Source organism: Zalophus californianus, chromosome 5 (assembly GCF_009762305.2).
Source record: "Zalophus californianus isolate mZalCal1 chromosome 5, mZalCal1.pri.v2, whole genome shotgun sequence".
Lineage (NCBI taxonomy): Eukaryota > Metazoa > Chordata > Mammalia > Carnivora > Otariidae > Zalophus > Zalophus californianus.
Genome location: NC_045599.1, coordinates 91,802,074 through 91,819,060, shown reverse-complemented (window position 1 = coordinate 91,819,060; position 16,987 = coordinate 91,802,074).

The window sequence follows — 16,987 nt, the reverse complement described above, 5'->3', positions numbered from 1 at the left end:
GGAGAAGGGGCTGAAGGACAGAGCACCCCCAAGTCCTGTGGCTGCACTTGAGTTTCTTTCTGCATTTGGACCCTTTGTGAAGGCTATGTGTGACAGGATAGTAATAATTAAATAATTAAAAATAATTAATGATTATAATAATATAATAATAAAACATGTAAGAAATACGGGTTTTGCCTTTGTTGAGAGTTTGATACGTGTATGCAGCGAGAACCAGCAAGTAGTAAGAATCAGCACTCTCATTCAGTTCTCCTACACTGCCAGAGAGAATGGTAAAGTTAACCCCATTTTACTGATGAGGAAAGTGGAGGCTCATAACACAATACTTTCTTCAGATCGTCACACATCTAGGAAATGGCCAGGTGGGTCTTCTTACGTGCACCATTCAATGCTATACCTACTCTTCCGCAAAGCAGAGATTGCTTTTTCCTGCCCGTTCAGCGAACCCCCATTCTGGCTACGCTGCCTGGTGCTGGAGAAATTACGGGTGTCCGCTGTGCTGCGGGTAGACCAGGAGCTTACAGAAGCATGCGTGCTGGGCTCCCGCCCTGCATCAGAGCTGACCCTCGAAAATCAGAAACAACCTCTGCCCTAATCTGAAGATGACTTGCTTGGCGATGGGGGAACTGAGGCCCATGAGACAAAGCGACTTGCCCAGAGTTAAGCAGCCTGTCAGCTGGAACCCCGGTCCCTAGGTTTTACATCTGGTTCTCTGTCCACTGCAAGTCGGCTAGGTCCATTCATTCATTCTTTCAGTGATTCATGCATTCATTTGTTTAGGTGGGTGAGCAGCATTTTGCTGCATGTGCAAATTCACTTGCCAATATGATTTCATTTGATTTTCAAAACAACCATGTGGGGTCAGTTATATTACAATCTTTACTACAGATGAGGAAACTGAGTTTGAGAGAGGTGAAGTGAGCTGGCCAGGGCCCCAGCAGGCAAGTGGCAGAGCGAGGATTTGAAGCCAGGTCTTCGAGAAAGGGAAGTAGCTGGGGAGTTCGGAAGGAGGCAGCTCGGGGCAGCCGCGAGGGTAAACCGGGGGCTGCCTTGGCCCTCTGTGGGCTTTGCCTCTGTTCTGGAGGTCAGGGGTGAAGTCACTGGCTAGGGTTGGAGGTAGGGGGTGGGGCTGGGCTGGTGGGCTAAGGGAGGCCATGGAAACAGGCGTTGCTAGGCTGGGGCCATGGGAAGGATGATAGGATGGTCCTTCCTGAGAGGTGTCTGACCAACAGTCTGAAGAGAGCACTCTGGGCACAGCCATCTTCTGAGGGAGGGTGGTCCTGCCCACTGAGCCACACCAGGGGCCACGTGGCTGGGCAGTGCCCCTCCCAGGCGGGTCGTCCCGGTCTGCACCACTGGGCCGGAGGAGCTCAGAGAGGACAGGTGGAGCGGCCTGTGTTTCATGTCTGGTCATGTCTACCTGTGCTAAGGAGTTGATGAATTCAGGGCACTGGAGACTTGTATAGCTGGAAACAGCTTTCGAGATCACTGGGACCAGCATTTCCTACGTGTGGGGCTCGTAGCTGGGGTGAGTACCTGTGCTCCGCAGGAACAGGGAGGCGGTCTGCACCCCGATGCTAGATAACATTGAATTAAGCAGCGAGGATTTATTCCCTTTGCAGCTCTCCTTCCATCCTTTTGATTACATGGGGAAAGTCCCACCTTGGTGCTGAGATATCTTTATCACCTCTCAGAACATTCGCTGGTCTCCTCCTGACCCCCTCACCCCTAGGCCCAGACCCAGTCTTCAGGAACCAGTCACATCTAACTAGAGGTGTGTAGCTTTGTTCTGTTTTTATTTGCACAGTGTCTTCTATCTGTGGCCAATGGTCCTGGCTCTTCGGTGATGGTAGTGTTGCAAAGTTTTTGTTTCAGTTAGTGAATTCAGTTTTGAAAAGAGGGCAGTTTTAGAGATAGGTATTAAGTCAGGAATCGTGTAGCCTTCCGAGGCTTCGACAGCCTGCAATGTAGAAAGGAGGTGACTAAGGTGGGGGCACTGAGCCGGCGCCCCACTCCTCCGCAGATAGAGCTGCAGCTGGGAAGGGCCTTAGCCCAGAGGCATGCAGTGAGGCACCTTCTACACCTCCTTTTCTCCCACCTGGGAGCCCAGATCTGGTGGATGCGGCTCTCCAGTAGAGTGTCCCTTTATCCCAGCTTTGCCTTCTGATCCTGTCTCAGACTTGAGAAGCCCAGCGTTTGGGCAGATCGCCCGCTGGTCTAGCCTAGCCAGGCACAGCTGCCTCCCAGGGGACTCCCGAAGCCCAGCCAGGCGCCTGTTTCTGACTTCCGGTTCTGCTTCTGCTGTTGCCCTCCTACGTAATCCCGCTTTGTGCTCCCAAACTCAGCTGTAGTGTCACCTCCTCTTGGATGATCTCCTGGGTCCCTGAGGCCAGGGCGCCCCGCTCTGTGCACTCAGCACCTCCCCGCCCTTCCTCACAGCACTCATCTGGGATATTGTCATTCGTAGTTACCTGTTTGTACCCCCATTGCCTTACACACTCCTCAAAGGCAGGGACAGCACCATCTTTCACTTGGCATCCCCAGAGTCTGGGGCCTGGCACCTTGAAGGCCCACGGTGAAGTTTGTTGCACAATATAATAACAATAATAATAATAATAAACTGCTGTTTCTTGAACACTGTCAGACATTATGGGATGAACTTTACAATATTTCATTTAATCCTTACAACAACCTCAAGAGATTGGAACATTCACTATGCCCATTTTCTGAATGAGGACACTGAACTCAGAGACATTAAGTGTCTTGCTCAAAGACACACAGCAAATGACAAAACTGAAACTTGAATGGAGGTGGCCTCCAGAGTCCGTGTTCTCAGGCAGTGACGGAAAGTGCAGGTGACAGCCAGTGTCCCTCTGTCCCTCTTTCTCTGTCATTACACACACACACATGCACACACACACACACACGGTAACACTGCAGGCCTGGAGAGACTGGTGCACAGGTGCGTGCCCTTCCCGCTCCTCTCGGTTTGCTCTTTGCTGAGGCAGCCTCTGTCCCTCCCAGGGTCGATGCTGTGGTGGCCTGTGGGTGCAGCCACCCTCACCACGCAGACTTGCCAGGCTGCCCACCGGGAGCACATTAGTCAAGTCATCCTACGGCAGGATTATGCCTTCGCCACGGCGATTTCGAGGCCCAGCTGCCAGGCCCGTGTGCAAATTTGTGCTGATTTGATTAGCTTGTTTAGTCATCGCTGCTGATGAGAGTGGGCCACAGCCACCAAATGACATTCTGCTGCCTGCAACTCTGTAATCGCTTTTGGAAGGGATATTATGTTAATATCTCACACGAGAGCCTCTGATCACGCGGAACAATGGGGCGACTGGGCCCAGGCCATATGGTGCGTCCGAGGCCCTCCTTTGTAATCCTGGGTAATTGAAATCCTCGGCCTCATTCAAACGCGTAAAGTTTCCCATCTGATGGGTGGCAGAGGGCCCTTTAGCAATTTACTCACCAGTCCTTATGGGAACATTATTTGGGGGATGATGGTAGGGATTCATGTCCGAGAAACTTGACCCTTTTTTTAAGAACACAAATCCCTGGTACCTGATTGTTTAAGAAGAAAACCAATGATAGTAGTAGTAACTACGAGTTATCGAGCTCTTCCAGCGTCCCAGACACCGAGATCATTGTATCTGGTGCCTTACTGCGAAGTCAAATGTCACTCCCATTTCACAGATGAGGACGCTGAGGCCCAGAGAGCCACTGGCTTGCCCAAGTCCACCGGCTACAAGTAGAGACAGAGACTTCTCCCAGGTCTGCCTAACCCCAAGCTCTGCCCTCTGCCAGCAGTCAGACTGGGAGCTGGAAGGGGTTTTGAGAATATCAGTAACTCCCAGCTAGCTACTTAATGCAGTGTTTTGCAAACTTGAGCAAGGGTCAGAAACCCCTGGAGGTCTCGTTAAAACTCACAAATTGCCGGGCCCCACCCCAGAGTTATAATTCAGTGGATTTGGGACAGAACCCGAGAATTTGCATTTCGAGCATTCCCAGGTGATGCTGATGCTGCTGGTCCAGGGACCCCAACGTGGAGAACTGCTGAACTAGGGAATACCTACTGTAAACTTGGTACCACCCAAGCGGGGGAGGTGTTCCCATTCCAATTTTTCTGGAAGAGAAATAGAGACTTGGATAGCTGGATTTGCTTTCTGGAAGTCTCTTAGCTAGTGTGTGGGATTTGAAGGAGGTGCCTTGTCCATAGCAGGAAGCTCACGGAGCTGGGACTCAGCCCCGGTCTCTGATTTGCCACTCAAAGATATGGCCTCAGGGAGGCTGATGTCACATTTTCTTTTGCCTCTACCAGAAAGAGCACAGAGAGTGGTATCCATGCTTGCTCCTAAAGCATTCTCTCCCGCAGGGCCCCGGGAGCCAGGTCATGTTCCCCTAAGGCTTGTCCTGGGCCCCAGTGGGCCCCTGATTAGAGAATGTGTGCACAGGCCAGCCGGTCCTTTCTGAGAGCTGCTTGGGTCTCCCCTTGAAACCAACCTGTGCTTGCACGGCGGGACCCCAGGCTGGGACGGGCAGCTGGAGGGGCCAGCACTTGGGCAGGCGAGGAGCTGGGAGGCTCCGGGCAGAGTGTCTGTACTTCTCTCAGTTGCGTGGTATTGCATGCTCTGCAGGGAACCTGGTGACGGTTAAATAGAGGCTCTTTTTTCTTACGTGGTGATCAGGGTCTGCCCAGGCTGGCCAGCCAGACGATCCCTAATCAGTCTCCCCTCCTTCTCCTCCACTCCCTGCCCTCCATATTCCCGCCAAGTGAAGGAAAAGGAAACTGATCACGGAGCATCTCCCCAGGCCAGGCACAGACCCACACGCTGTCGTATGTAAGGTGCAGTGTTCCCATCATTCCCATTTGATGGATGCACACACTGAGTCTTGGAGAGGCTCTCTCACCAAAAGCAACTCAGCCAGTAAGGAGGACAGAGAAAGGATTTAGAAGTAAGGCATGCCAACCCCAAACCCGGGTCTCTGTCCACTTCTCTGACTTCCTCCCGGTCCCTTTCCTTAAAACACTGGTGAGCATTTGTCAGTCTCCTGAAGGACAAGTGTTGTTTTCAGTGATTCCCAAGCATATTTGTTGGTTGAAACTTTTTTCTTTTGTTCCTTTTTTTTTTTTTTAAAGTGCCGAACACCTTGTGAAAATTAGATAGTAGGAAGTTGAGGTTTCCTGACTCATCCCCTTGACTCCAAAGCACCAGCCTTCCCGCTCAGACAGCTAGGTGCCTGGGATGTGCTCGCGCAACTTGGAGCTGCAGAGGGAGCCTGTCTGCAGTGTCTCATGCTGTATCCCCAAGGCCAGCACAGCATCAGGCACATGGCTGGTGCTTGATCTATATGCTTGTTTGTTGGTGCAAATATTTATATCTTCTAGCTCAAAGTACTAGCTCAAAGTACTCCGCCTCCCTCTGCCAGCCAGCCTCACTGGCTGACCTGGAAAAACGAATGCGTCATCTGCCAGGAGCTTGGGACACAAGGGTGTAAGTAGGAAGCAAGACCTCCTTGGAAACTGCATGGGGCTCCGGCCTCAGAGGCCTCTGAGGGACCTCAATTCCCGTTCCGCCCCTCCGTGCTGAGAGACCTTGGGCAAGTCACCTCTCCTCTCTGGGCCGCAGGTATTCTCCTGCAAGCCTCCCCCTCCACCAGGCTGTCTGCCAGTTCAGCAGGCACGAGTGAACTGGAGCATGCTAGGGAGGTGAGCTTTGGCCACGCTGCGTTGGAGAGAGCAGGAATTTGGACTACAGGAGGGAGAAGTCGGCACTGTCCCAAGTGGCAGCCAATCTACCACATGTGCCTCCTTAACGTAAGCTGATTAATGGATTAATTTTTATGTGTTTGTTTTTTTAATGGAAAATAAAATTTAAGTTTGTATATATGGGGAATCCACAGAGACATGAAGTCCCAAAGATAGGCACCATCTAAGCTGATTTAAACGAAATAAAAGTAACCATAGGGATCCTCCAGGATAGCAGCTGCATTTCCAGTGTGTGATAGCCACACGTGGCCAGTAGCTGCCGGGTGGGGCAGCAGGGGGAGGGGGAGAAGGGGGGGGTCACGTCCACTGTGGGGGAAGGTTGAGCTGCTGCATCTCTAAGTTCCCAAGTACTTGTTGTTTTCCCCGTCCTAACCTGGCAAATGACACTTAGCCTTTTGGAAGTCCTCCAGGACCGGCTTTTAGAAGAGGGAAACAGGCATTTGAAATCACCCACTGCATGACTTAATTAGCTCCCACTTTTTAAAAAGCACCAGATAATGTGAAACACTGAAGAGTTAGCTAAGCGAGGTTAGGTACGCTCTACAACCCTCCCCCCCACAACTGCCATCTTAGCTCTGCAAACCTTTTTTGACTCTAGGACGGCCTGGACCAGGCTCTGCCCAAGCCAGGTAAACAGTGTCCCGCCTTAGTGACATCCAGATGAATGAAGTGTTTACTCTATGTCCTGGGCTGCCACCTCTGGCTTCTGGACAGCATCAAAATTGCAGGGTCCTCTGTCTCCTGGGGCACAGCCCATGCGGGTCGCACTGCCACCATCCCATGCATATCTTGCAGGCAGGGGGTGAGCCTCTGACCTTCTGACCCACAGCCCATGACTTCCAGTCTCTCCAGGAGTGCCACTGGTGTCCAGTAGAGCCCCCAGCACCACCCTATCAGCAGTGATGGCTACTGCATTTGTGGGTCCATTTGGGGTTCAAATTCTACCTCTGTGACTTCTTAGCAGCGTGACATGGGCATGTGACTTACCCTTATTAAACCTCAGTTTCTTCTTCTGGAAAGTGGGAATCATGTCATCTTGCTCACGTGTGGTGGTGAGTTTACATGTGATAGGATAGTGATTCTCATCCCTTTTTAGTCTATGTCCTCTTTTGCTAAACACAAAAATCTCCCCCTTCCAAGGCTCTGCCTCTCCATGGCCCGCTAATAAGTATTTCATGCACATCCACCAGCCAAGAATACTTTGTTCAGCTTTCCCACGTTCTGCATTATGAAATAAAAGATTTTCTCCCAAAATATAAATTATGATGCTAGCTCTGTTGTTTTGAACTATACACATTCCCCCTCTCTCTCCATCTTGGTTCCGGTATATCCCCCAGATCAGGACCCCTTCTCCCACTTCTATAGCGAGCATAATGCTCGTGCCTGGCAAGGAGCTGCACATCACTAAAACTAAACAGTGGTTCCTGCCCCCCTACAGGGGAAATGTGACCAGGACAAAAAAATGGCCAACCAGGGGGCGCCTGGGTGGCTCAGTCATTAAGCGTCTGCCTTCGGCTCAGGTCGTGATCCCAGGGTCCTGGGATCGAGTCCCACATCGGGCTCCCTGCTCAGCGGGGAGTCTGCTTCTCCCTCTGCCACTCCCCCTGCTCGTGTTCCTTCTCTCACTGTGTCTCTCTCTGTCAGGTGAATAAATAAAATCTTTTAAAAAAGGGGCACCTGGGTGGCTCAGTTGTTAAGCGTCTGCCTTCGGCTCAGGTCATGATCCCAGGGTCCTGGGATCGAGCCCCACATCGGGCTCCCTGCTCAGCGGGAAGCCTGCTTCTCCCTCTCCCACTCCCCCTGCTTGTGTTCCCTCTCTCACTGTGTCTCTTTCTGTCAAATAAATAAAATCTTAAAAAAAAAAAAAAGGCCAACCAGTGTGGTTTCAAGCAGCACCCCTGCAGACACCCAAGTGTAGATCAGGCTCTCTATCAGAGTCTTTTAGAATTGTCTTCACTTTTTTTAATAGATGTTTTCAGAGCAGTTTTAGGTTTGCAGAAAAATTGCACAAAGTTCCCTTGTACCCCCTCTCCCCACTCTCCCAGATTTCCCTATTATGAGCATCTTGCACTAGGGTGGCATGCTTGTTATTACTGCTGAGCCGATCCCAATATATTAACTAAGGTCCCTAGTTAACATGAGGGTTCACTCTTTGTGTTGTACATTCCATGGATTTTGACAAATGCATAGCATCTCTATCCACCAATACAGTAGCATACAGAATAGCTTCCCTGCCCTAAAAATGCTCTGTGCTCCACCCATTTGTTCCTCTCCCCTCCCCCTGGGCCCAGTTTTTTGTTCACTTTTTCATCAGTGCCATCGTTGCAGTTTATAATGATAAAATTGTAGGATTACTGGATTGCCATCTGCCTCCCCCACTGGACTGTAAGAAGCTTCGTGGAAGCAGCCACTTCACTGGACTTTTTCTATACCACATTTTAACACCATGAACACTGTATGTTGGTCGCTTGAAAACCCTTTGTGGAATGAATGGATGGATGGATAGATGGGGAAGTGAAGTGGAGGGAAGGCAGGAGGCTGGGGGGCTCCTGGAGCGAGCTGGAGGGAGGGAGGAGGTGTCAGGGCCGGAGGAGGAGGCAGCCCCCCAAATTAACTACCCATCCCAGTCACCTCCCCGTTAGGACAACAGCATGGCAAAGAGAACCTGTTCCGGAGCAAAGCAGCTGTGCCACCTGGGGTTATTGGGGCGTGAGTGCAGTCCAGCCCTGTCCCATCATGATGACAAGGATGGTGGGTGCAGAGACCTGATGTCATAGGAGCCGGGCCCTTGAAACAGCCCGACGGGGCTCAATCTATCACTGTCTTCATCGTCGTGACTTTTGGAGTCACCTCCAGATTTTTTGGCCCAGTAAATGATTAAGCAGTTAAATAAAGACGGGCTCATTAAGGAAACATGCTTCCCTGCGTATCTGCCCCAGTTACTCCTAAATTTAATCTGTCCATGAGCCAATTTCCAGGACAAACACACACTGTCTCTTTTATCTCCCGAGCCTTAACCTTGAAGCCATTCATTGCCCGTGGCTTTTCCTGCGATCTCTTTCCCACTACCCGTCTCCTCGGAGGCCTGATGAAGGGGTCCCTTCCCCCCCCTCCCCCAGGCTGGCCGAGGGGCCAGCGGGTCCCGTGGGGCCGCTTAGAGAGAGGGCAGGGCCCCTGCAGGGCCTGTTCTGCCAGCAGGCAGGGCCAGGTCCATGTGAAAGCACCCTTTCTTCTCTGTCACAAGGTTGCTCCGGCCACAGGGGCTCCGGGGCATAATCGGATTGAGTTTCCTTGGCTGACAGGTTGGCTTTGTTCTGCTGTCCAGATTTGCGTCTGCTTGACTCCCTGAGTTGCTTCTCGAATGCTCTCTGACCTGGTTTCACTGAGGACACATCAGGCCTTTGCCAGGGTCCACAGGGGTGGCCAGATCCCAAGGCAAGGTGAGGGTTGGGTGGGTTTTAGGGGGAAGGCAGGCAGCAAGGAGCCAGGCCAGCCCATGCAGCATTTTCTTCTGTCAAGTCATGTGTCGCCTGCCCTGCTTTCTGCTTCCCTTCCCCGTGCCCTGAGTCCCATTTCCCTTAAAGAGGAAGGACATGCCCCTCCTTGGGCTTTCTTGAGTGGCCTAGTTGCCCCCTCCCAAGGCCCTGTGGCTCCCCTGAACCATGCGGGCATCATGTCCACACTCCCTCAGCTGGCCCAGGGTTAGGTGTACGGAAGGTTCTGTTGGTTAAAAGTATCAAGTGGAAACCTCTTTTCCCTGAGTACCAAATGGAAAGCTATTAAGAGAAGAGTTCTTTGCAGCCTAGTTGGGTCCTGGGTAATGACCCTGGCCTTGCTCAAAAAGGAAGAGCTACCCATGCCATGATGAATTTCCAGAGAGGAGGCAGGGACCCCTGAGGCTTATTCCATTGCTTGGCGCAGACAGGGCCCTGATAGCACGTGCAGCTATCACCACAGGTGGGTTGGCCTGCTCACAATGCCCCCCTCAGCTATGGTGGACAAGGGGTGTCTGTGCGGTCCCCCTGCTGGGAACAGATGCGGCCTTAGTAGCTGTAGGCTGGGGTGGCCCAGCCTGAGCTCATCAGCATCCCTCCCTGGGCCTATCACCATCCTTCCCGCTGGTTATGTTGTTTGTCTGCTTTCGTGTTTTGTTTTTTAACAGGAATTGGTGGATCTGTCGAAAGGCAAGCCATGTTCCTGCCCCTCTTGAGCTAAGAGAAAGAAGGCCACACATACAGGACATCAGGGTGAGGGTGGAGAGGTTTCTGATAGTGTTTGCCCCCTGGGACCAGTGGACGCCGGGGTCTGCTTCCTACCTGGCTTCTGGATTTATTTCTGTCAGCCAGGAAGTCCCCCTTTGTGCTTACAGTCCTTCAGGTTCTGTTTCTTTTCCTTGCATGTAAAGGAATGCTTTGGGATTCAGGAATCAGCAGGAGGCAGCTCTCTCCCTCTTGCAGGAGATGAGCAGAATGGCGGGGAGGGCAGGAGCCCGGCTGCCTGGGTATGCCGTCCGCTTGCACAATGTGCTACTCTGGGCAAGCTCCCGCCTTCTGTGCCTCACTCTCTCATCTAGAAAATGGGGCTATGGTAGTCCCCGCCTCGTGCAGGCAGTTGTGAAGGTTTAGTCAGTACCTAGGGAAGGTGCTTTGAATGGTGCCTGGTGTGCGGCCAGCTCAGTAGCTGGTAGGATTCCGTCTCCCTCGGACCCAGCGGCTTGCGCACGGAGCCTGCCTAGGCCCAAGCGTGGAAGGAAGTGGAGCAAACCCAGAGTGAGAGACTGATACTCTCTCGTGACCTAATTAGGAGGCAGCTGGAGGAGCGCAGTGCTGGTCTTGCTGGCGGAAGAGGGCCGTCCCAGGGGCCTGCTGAGTCCTGGGCAATGGGACTGCACCAGGCCACCGCCCGCAGCTCCAGCATATTGGTACATGGAGGCTGATATGGGGGCTGCTGGGCCCGGCTTGGGACAGAGAAGTGGAAAGAGCCCTGGGCCCTACAACCCAGCAAGTCCACCCCCAAGCTTTCCTAGAGAAACCCGTGCACGTGTGTTCTGGGAGGCACGCACAGGAATGCCTAGCCTAGTGTGGCGTCGTTTGCGATGGCTCACAGCTTGCTACCACCCAGAGGCTCACCAGCAGGAGAAGAGATAAAGCAGGTGGGGGACGTGCATACAGTGAACATACCATATACTCATGAGAGCGAAGTCACTGCAGCTTCGTGCTTCAACATGGTGGACCGGAGACAAGGCTGGATTTAAAACTGCAAGAGGCAGAAGGGCCTAAGGTGCCGTTTTAATAAAGCTTGAAAACAAGAAAATCAAGCATTATATCGTTTAGGGATACATTTATATGTTGTAAACAGAAAAGACAAAGAGAAAGAGACCAAAATGAAATTCAGGGTGTAAGTTAGCCCTTGGCTGCGGGGGGGAGGGGGGGGCAGGTGGGGGCGCTGGATGGAGCATCAGTGCAGACCCCACCTCAGCTCTGATCACCTCAACAGGTTCCAGTTCTTACGTCATTGACTGGTGGGGTCACAGGTGTCTTATGATCATGCTTTAGAACCTAATAGAAACTGCATACATTCCTTGGTATGAAGTATTTCATAATAAAACATTTTAAAAAGAGAACATTGGGCTTGATTTTACTGTTAGAGGTGTTTCTCCCCACCTACCTTCACTCTTTGCTTTACCCTTCTTTTTTTTCTTTTATTTTCTTCCTTTTCTTTCTTCTTTTTCCTGTTCTTTCGTTTTGTTTTGTTTTTTAATGAGCAAGGATAATTTTGCCTCTGAAAAGATAAACAATTTCAGAGCACTGGGCTTGCAGTAGCCCCCTCCCACTATGGCCCGGATGCCTACAGGCCTCCCTGCTGCTTCCCTTCTTGTCCCCTCCACTTGGGCCTCTACTCAGCCCCAGAGCCATCTTTGAAACCATCAAACTTACTCGACTTCCTGAAAGCCTGAGGCCATCTGGGCTCCTCTTCTCTTCTTCAGCCACGTCAAACCCTGACTGTAGCCAGACGTAGGGTTCCCTGAACCAAAGACGTCCTCTTGCTTCCGGGCCTTTGCTCAAGCTGTATTTGGGAGAGCAAGTCAGGTCTGGGTAGCTTTGTTGAGTCTCAGAGCACAGCAGTCCTGGGTGGACCAGGTTTGGGCTACTTCCCCAGCTGTGAATTCAGCCTGGATTGATGTTCTTGTCCCTGGCTGATTCTGCAGGGACCATTTCACTTACCTCCTCCTCCAGGAATCCTTCCCTGATGCCCACCCTCTGTTCTCACAGTGCCTCGACTAACAGCTGTCAGGGCAGCCTGAACTTTCCACAGTGCTTTGAAATGTTCTGTATCTGTGTCTCCTCCACTAATTCAAACTCCCCAAAGACAAGAACTGGGTCTTAGTTTTATTTTTTGTTTCAGTAGTGACTGCACAGACTCTGGCACTGTGTCACTCAAATGTGAGCTCCACGAGGGCAGGGATTTGGTCTGTTTTGTTTAGCTATGAATTCCAGAGGCCTAGAACAGTGCCTGGAGCATGTAGACGTGCCATAAATGTTTATTGAGTGAATGGAGGTTAAAGTCTACTGAGGGGAATTCTACCACTTACCAGCTGTTTGAGCTTGGGGCAGACACTTGAACCTCTCTGAGCCTCCCTGTCTTCCTAACTGGGGATATTAATAGTACTATTCTTGAAGGGTCACTATGGAGATGGGTGGAAAGGCATGTGAAAGTGCCCAGCAAATGTCAGACACGCAACCCGAGCTGGTTGCATATGAATTTAAGTCTGACCCCAGGGGCCAGGGACAAAGCCTGAGGGCTTTGAGTTTGGCCATCTGAGTTCAGAGTCTCCTGTCACCCTCCCTGTGTGGTCCACGGGTAAAGGGATCACAGATTTGTGCTGCTTCTCGTCGGCCAAGGGCCGGTGACCTCTGGGGCTCACCTCTGACTGCCGGGTCAGCGATCTATTGTGCTGGGGCTGTCAATGGCTGGGCGGCTCCATCGAGTCCCCAGAGCCCAGCTGGTCTGTGTGGCCACGGTCATGGTCCCCACTCCCTGCATGGCTCTTTCTTGAAATAGAGGCAAACTCTCGCAGCCACAGACGGCTCCTAACTCAGCCAGCTGTCTGGCCATTCTTTCAGGTCCCTTTGAGTCCTGAAATGCTCGAAAGGAGAAAGAGTGGGGGTAGGATCACGCAGAGCTGGGATCCAGTGCTGCCTTCCCCACTTCTGGCTGTGTGACCCTGGGCAAGTGGCTTCACATCCCTGAGCCTTAGTCTCCACGTCTGCGAAATGGGGAAACAGAAATAACCAATGGGGCTTTTGTGAGGAGTAGGGGCAATGCACAGAAGATTCCTGGTGCAGTTGTGCTCGCTGAAGAGTTATATAAATATCAAGTATATGACATAATATGAAAATATAAGATGTGATAGTTACATAATCAAGAAGGTGACGACGCATTTCAGTGGACGACTGACTACCTTATGTGGAACTGAGTGTCAAGGAGCAGAAGGAAGCTCTATGCACGTGTGCTGGTGCATGTGTGTGTCTGTGTATTTATATATCGACAGACATGTATGATATATAAATATACGCTTTGTACTATATAAGATAAAATGACATCACAGGGAAAATACACATGTTTTATCGAGCATATTTGTATAAAGGAATGAACAAAGAAACATTTAGGATGCCACCTCAGGGGCATCATGCAGCCTAAACATAGGCCATTGTCTTCCTGTTGCTAATACCCAAAGAAAGGGCTCCTGGTCATGGCCTCCCAGCTCCGAGGTGCCTGCTCCTCTGTACCACACTGTCCCGCCTTCTTGTTGCCACCATGCTGGCCCTTTCCTGTCCCTCACATCAGGACCAGTCTCCCTGGGACAGGCCTTCATAGCCCTGCTGATTTCTCCTTCAAGGCACATGTCACGGTTGATATTTTACAGTTATTTGTAATTGTCTGTTTACATGACCAAACCACCAGACTGCACTCTTAGTTGAAATGAGGGCAGAAGTGCCATGGGATTTTGCTTTCCATTTTACCCCAGCACCCAGTTGGAGTGTGTGGTACAGTGTAGATGCTTGATTGGGTGGATGGAGGGATGGACGGAGGGGTACCAGAGACTAGCCCTTGAGGAACTTACTGTCCATGTGGAGTGACAAGATCTTGACCCAGAAGATGGTTAGTAGTAAGTCAAGGCACTTTGTGGTCAAGCGTCTTGCGCCCAGTGGTGGAAGGACCTAGTCTGGTGAGAGGAATGTGGAGGGGAAGGACCTGTGGCTGACAAGGGTGGAGGAAGGCTGGCAATCATCCCACTGACGGACTGCCCTCGTATGTGTGAAACAGGAGATAGCTTCTCAAAGACCCAAGGACAACCGCTTTCAACTGTGAACGGCCTATGCCTTTATTGAAACTCAGTGCTGTATTGGTTTTCAGTTCTTCCGGTCTTTAGTGTCTGTTTCTCTTGCCAGGCCCTGTGCCAGGTTCTAAGGACAGAGACAAACCAGAGGGTCCTTGTCTGAGAGCCTCAGAGTCTGGGAGACAGATCTACAAACACAGAACAGCCCGGTGGGCCACAGCAGAGGGCTGTGAGCACAGAGGGGTGCAAAACAATGGAGCCACTTTGGTGGGAAAGGATCAGGGACGAGGCTGATTTCCAAAGGATCTGTAGGGGTGTTCTGATGGAGGAAGAAGCACCGGCAAAGTGGAAAGACCAGGTGAGAGCTCGTGGCTTCTTGGCCTGAGTGCCCACTGCTCATGGAGAAGGTGAAAGATGAGGCTGGGAAGTTTGGTGGGCCCCACTTGGTGGGCCAAGGCCTTAAGCTTTGTTTTGAAGGTGACAGGGAACTCTTGAAGATGTTTCGGCAGCCGGGAGACCTGGTCAAGCGTGAGGCAGGGTGGAAAAGGGACAGAAGTGTATGGAACGGAGGTGGGGAGGCTGGCTGGAAGGACATGGCAAGTTTGAAAGTGGTGAAGTTCAAAATAGAGGATCAAAGGGGGATGCCCCAAATATCTCAGACAGGACATCCTCATTTATTCATCTCTAAAAGTGGAGGGGAGGCAGGTAAAGATCTTTTATCCCACCATCCAGAGCAACCCATGGGAATGGGTGGTTGGTGATCATCCTTGGGCTACTCCAGGGAACTCAGAAAATCCAATCACTTTGCCCCCCAGTGAATATGGCACTTAGCAATGCTGTCTGTCCTTGGGTCCTCTGGGCCCCCAGATGCAGAAAGCAAGGGCACACCACACAGAGCTGCAGAGGGGGCTGGGCAGAGCACTGGGCCGGGCTTCTGCAGGGAGGAGGGGAGGAGAGGCACTTGGTGGGCCCGTGTGGGGCGGGGGTGGGGGGGTGTTTGGCATGGGGAAGGGAAAGAACCCGAAAGAATGAGGACCTTAATGCTTGGCATGATCCAAAAGAAAAAAAAAGGAAGAAAAGTGGGGAATGCAGAGAAAAGGCCCAACTACGAAGACAGGCAGGATTTTCTGTTTCCAAACGGGTGCAGGGAAGAAGATTTCAGAGGGAACACAGTTGCCAGGACAGTTGGAGAGAGATGACTCAGGATTACATGACAACAGGTAACATGGTACTGAGGGGTTGGGGCATGTATACAGCTTTATCTCCTAAAACAGTTTTTAATAAAGGAGACACTCTAGGGCCAGAATCATAAATACATGTCCCCAGGACAGGGCAGGTCATATAAAGGAGGGAAGTGGGCCACGTGTTCAGAACACGGTAGCTCCAGCCTGATGGTCGACTGCAGGTGACACCAGGCGACACCAGACTGTCGTGTCCCAGAGAGAGTTGAGGGGTGGGGACTGTGGCCAACTGGAGACCACAGGGCCAGCCCGAAGGAGCAGCACCAGGTCAGTTCCCATGGCTTCTTGCCATGGTGGAACACACGCCCAGGGTGGCCATGGTTTTGGATGTTTCCCCCCAAATTCAGAAATTTGGATTTTTATGATTTGCAAGTTACAGCAACTAGTTTAGATATTTTTCAAAACATCGTGCTGTCTACTCTGTACAAATGAGTGACACCCATCCAACCTGTGGCATACCCCTTTCCCCCTGGGCAAACCTTGCAATCATCAGAAAATGCACAGTATGTGGGTCCTGCGGCCTCCAGCAGCGTGCACACCTCTTCCCAGAGGAGGCCTGGAGGCAGAACTGGGCTGGGGGTCCGGGTGTGGCATTTATGTCTAATGGGGATCCTTCAATCTCTCCAGGCCTCAGTTTACCCTACCTGTATAATGGCAGGAAGATCTCTAAGGGCCCCTTCGGCTAAAATTCTCTTCTCTTTTCTCCACTTCCCCAGATCACTACCAACTTCCATCAACTGAGACTCTACTATGTGCCAGGCCCATGCTTCCTCTCCCAAGATCACACGGCTATTAATGTGGCGGAGGCTGGCTTCCAAACTAGATCTGTCTGACTCCAAAGGTCACGGGCTGAAGCACTCTATTCTACTGTTTTCAGTGAAAGCAAATCATTAAATAATTCAGGTCATGCTCAGGGGACAGGGAAATACATTCAGTTGCTTTTAAGGCTGCTACCCGATTTCTAGCAGACCTAAACAGCTATTTCTGGTAGCTCATGGGCCTGTATAGATATTTGAGGATTCTCTCCAGCCCTTCCAAAAGGCAAGGGACTGGAGAGCTTTAACAGAAGGAGAGAGCAATGAACAATAAATACCAGACGCCCTAGGGGTCTCAGCTTGGCAGCCTAACGGGGGCCCACACAGGCCTGGGCAGGCCCGTGGGGCGTCAGTTTGCATGAAGGGGTGACTCTTAATGCAGCTTGCGCTTGCTCCTTTATTCGAATGCGGGCCTTTGGGACGGAAACCAGCAGGCCTATTTAATTAAAATGCTCCCCCCCCCACCAAATCGCTTTTTCTTCAGTGATTTCAAACGTCACCTCTTTCTCCTCAGTTGATGAAGTCAGAAACGCGTGATTCTCCTTCTCTTCCTTTCCCTCAAGCTCCACATTCAATCCGCTGCCAAATTCTGTGGCTTTCCCTAAACTTGTCTTGTGAGTATGTTAACTTCGTGCATCTGCACCTGCACTCCACAGCCTCCCACCGCTCTCCGCGTTCCCCCTTGCTCCTTTCCAATCTATTCTTGATACGGGCCGGAGGAATTCTTATAAAAATGCAGATCTGGCCTCGTCACTCCTCTGCTTAAAAACCTGCTGGTGGCTCCCCAGGGCACCATTAAAAAAACCCAGGCTTCTCTCCC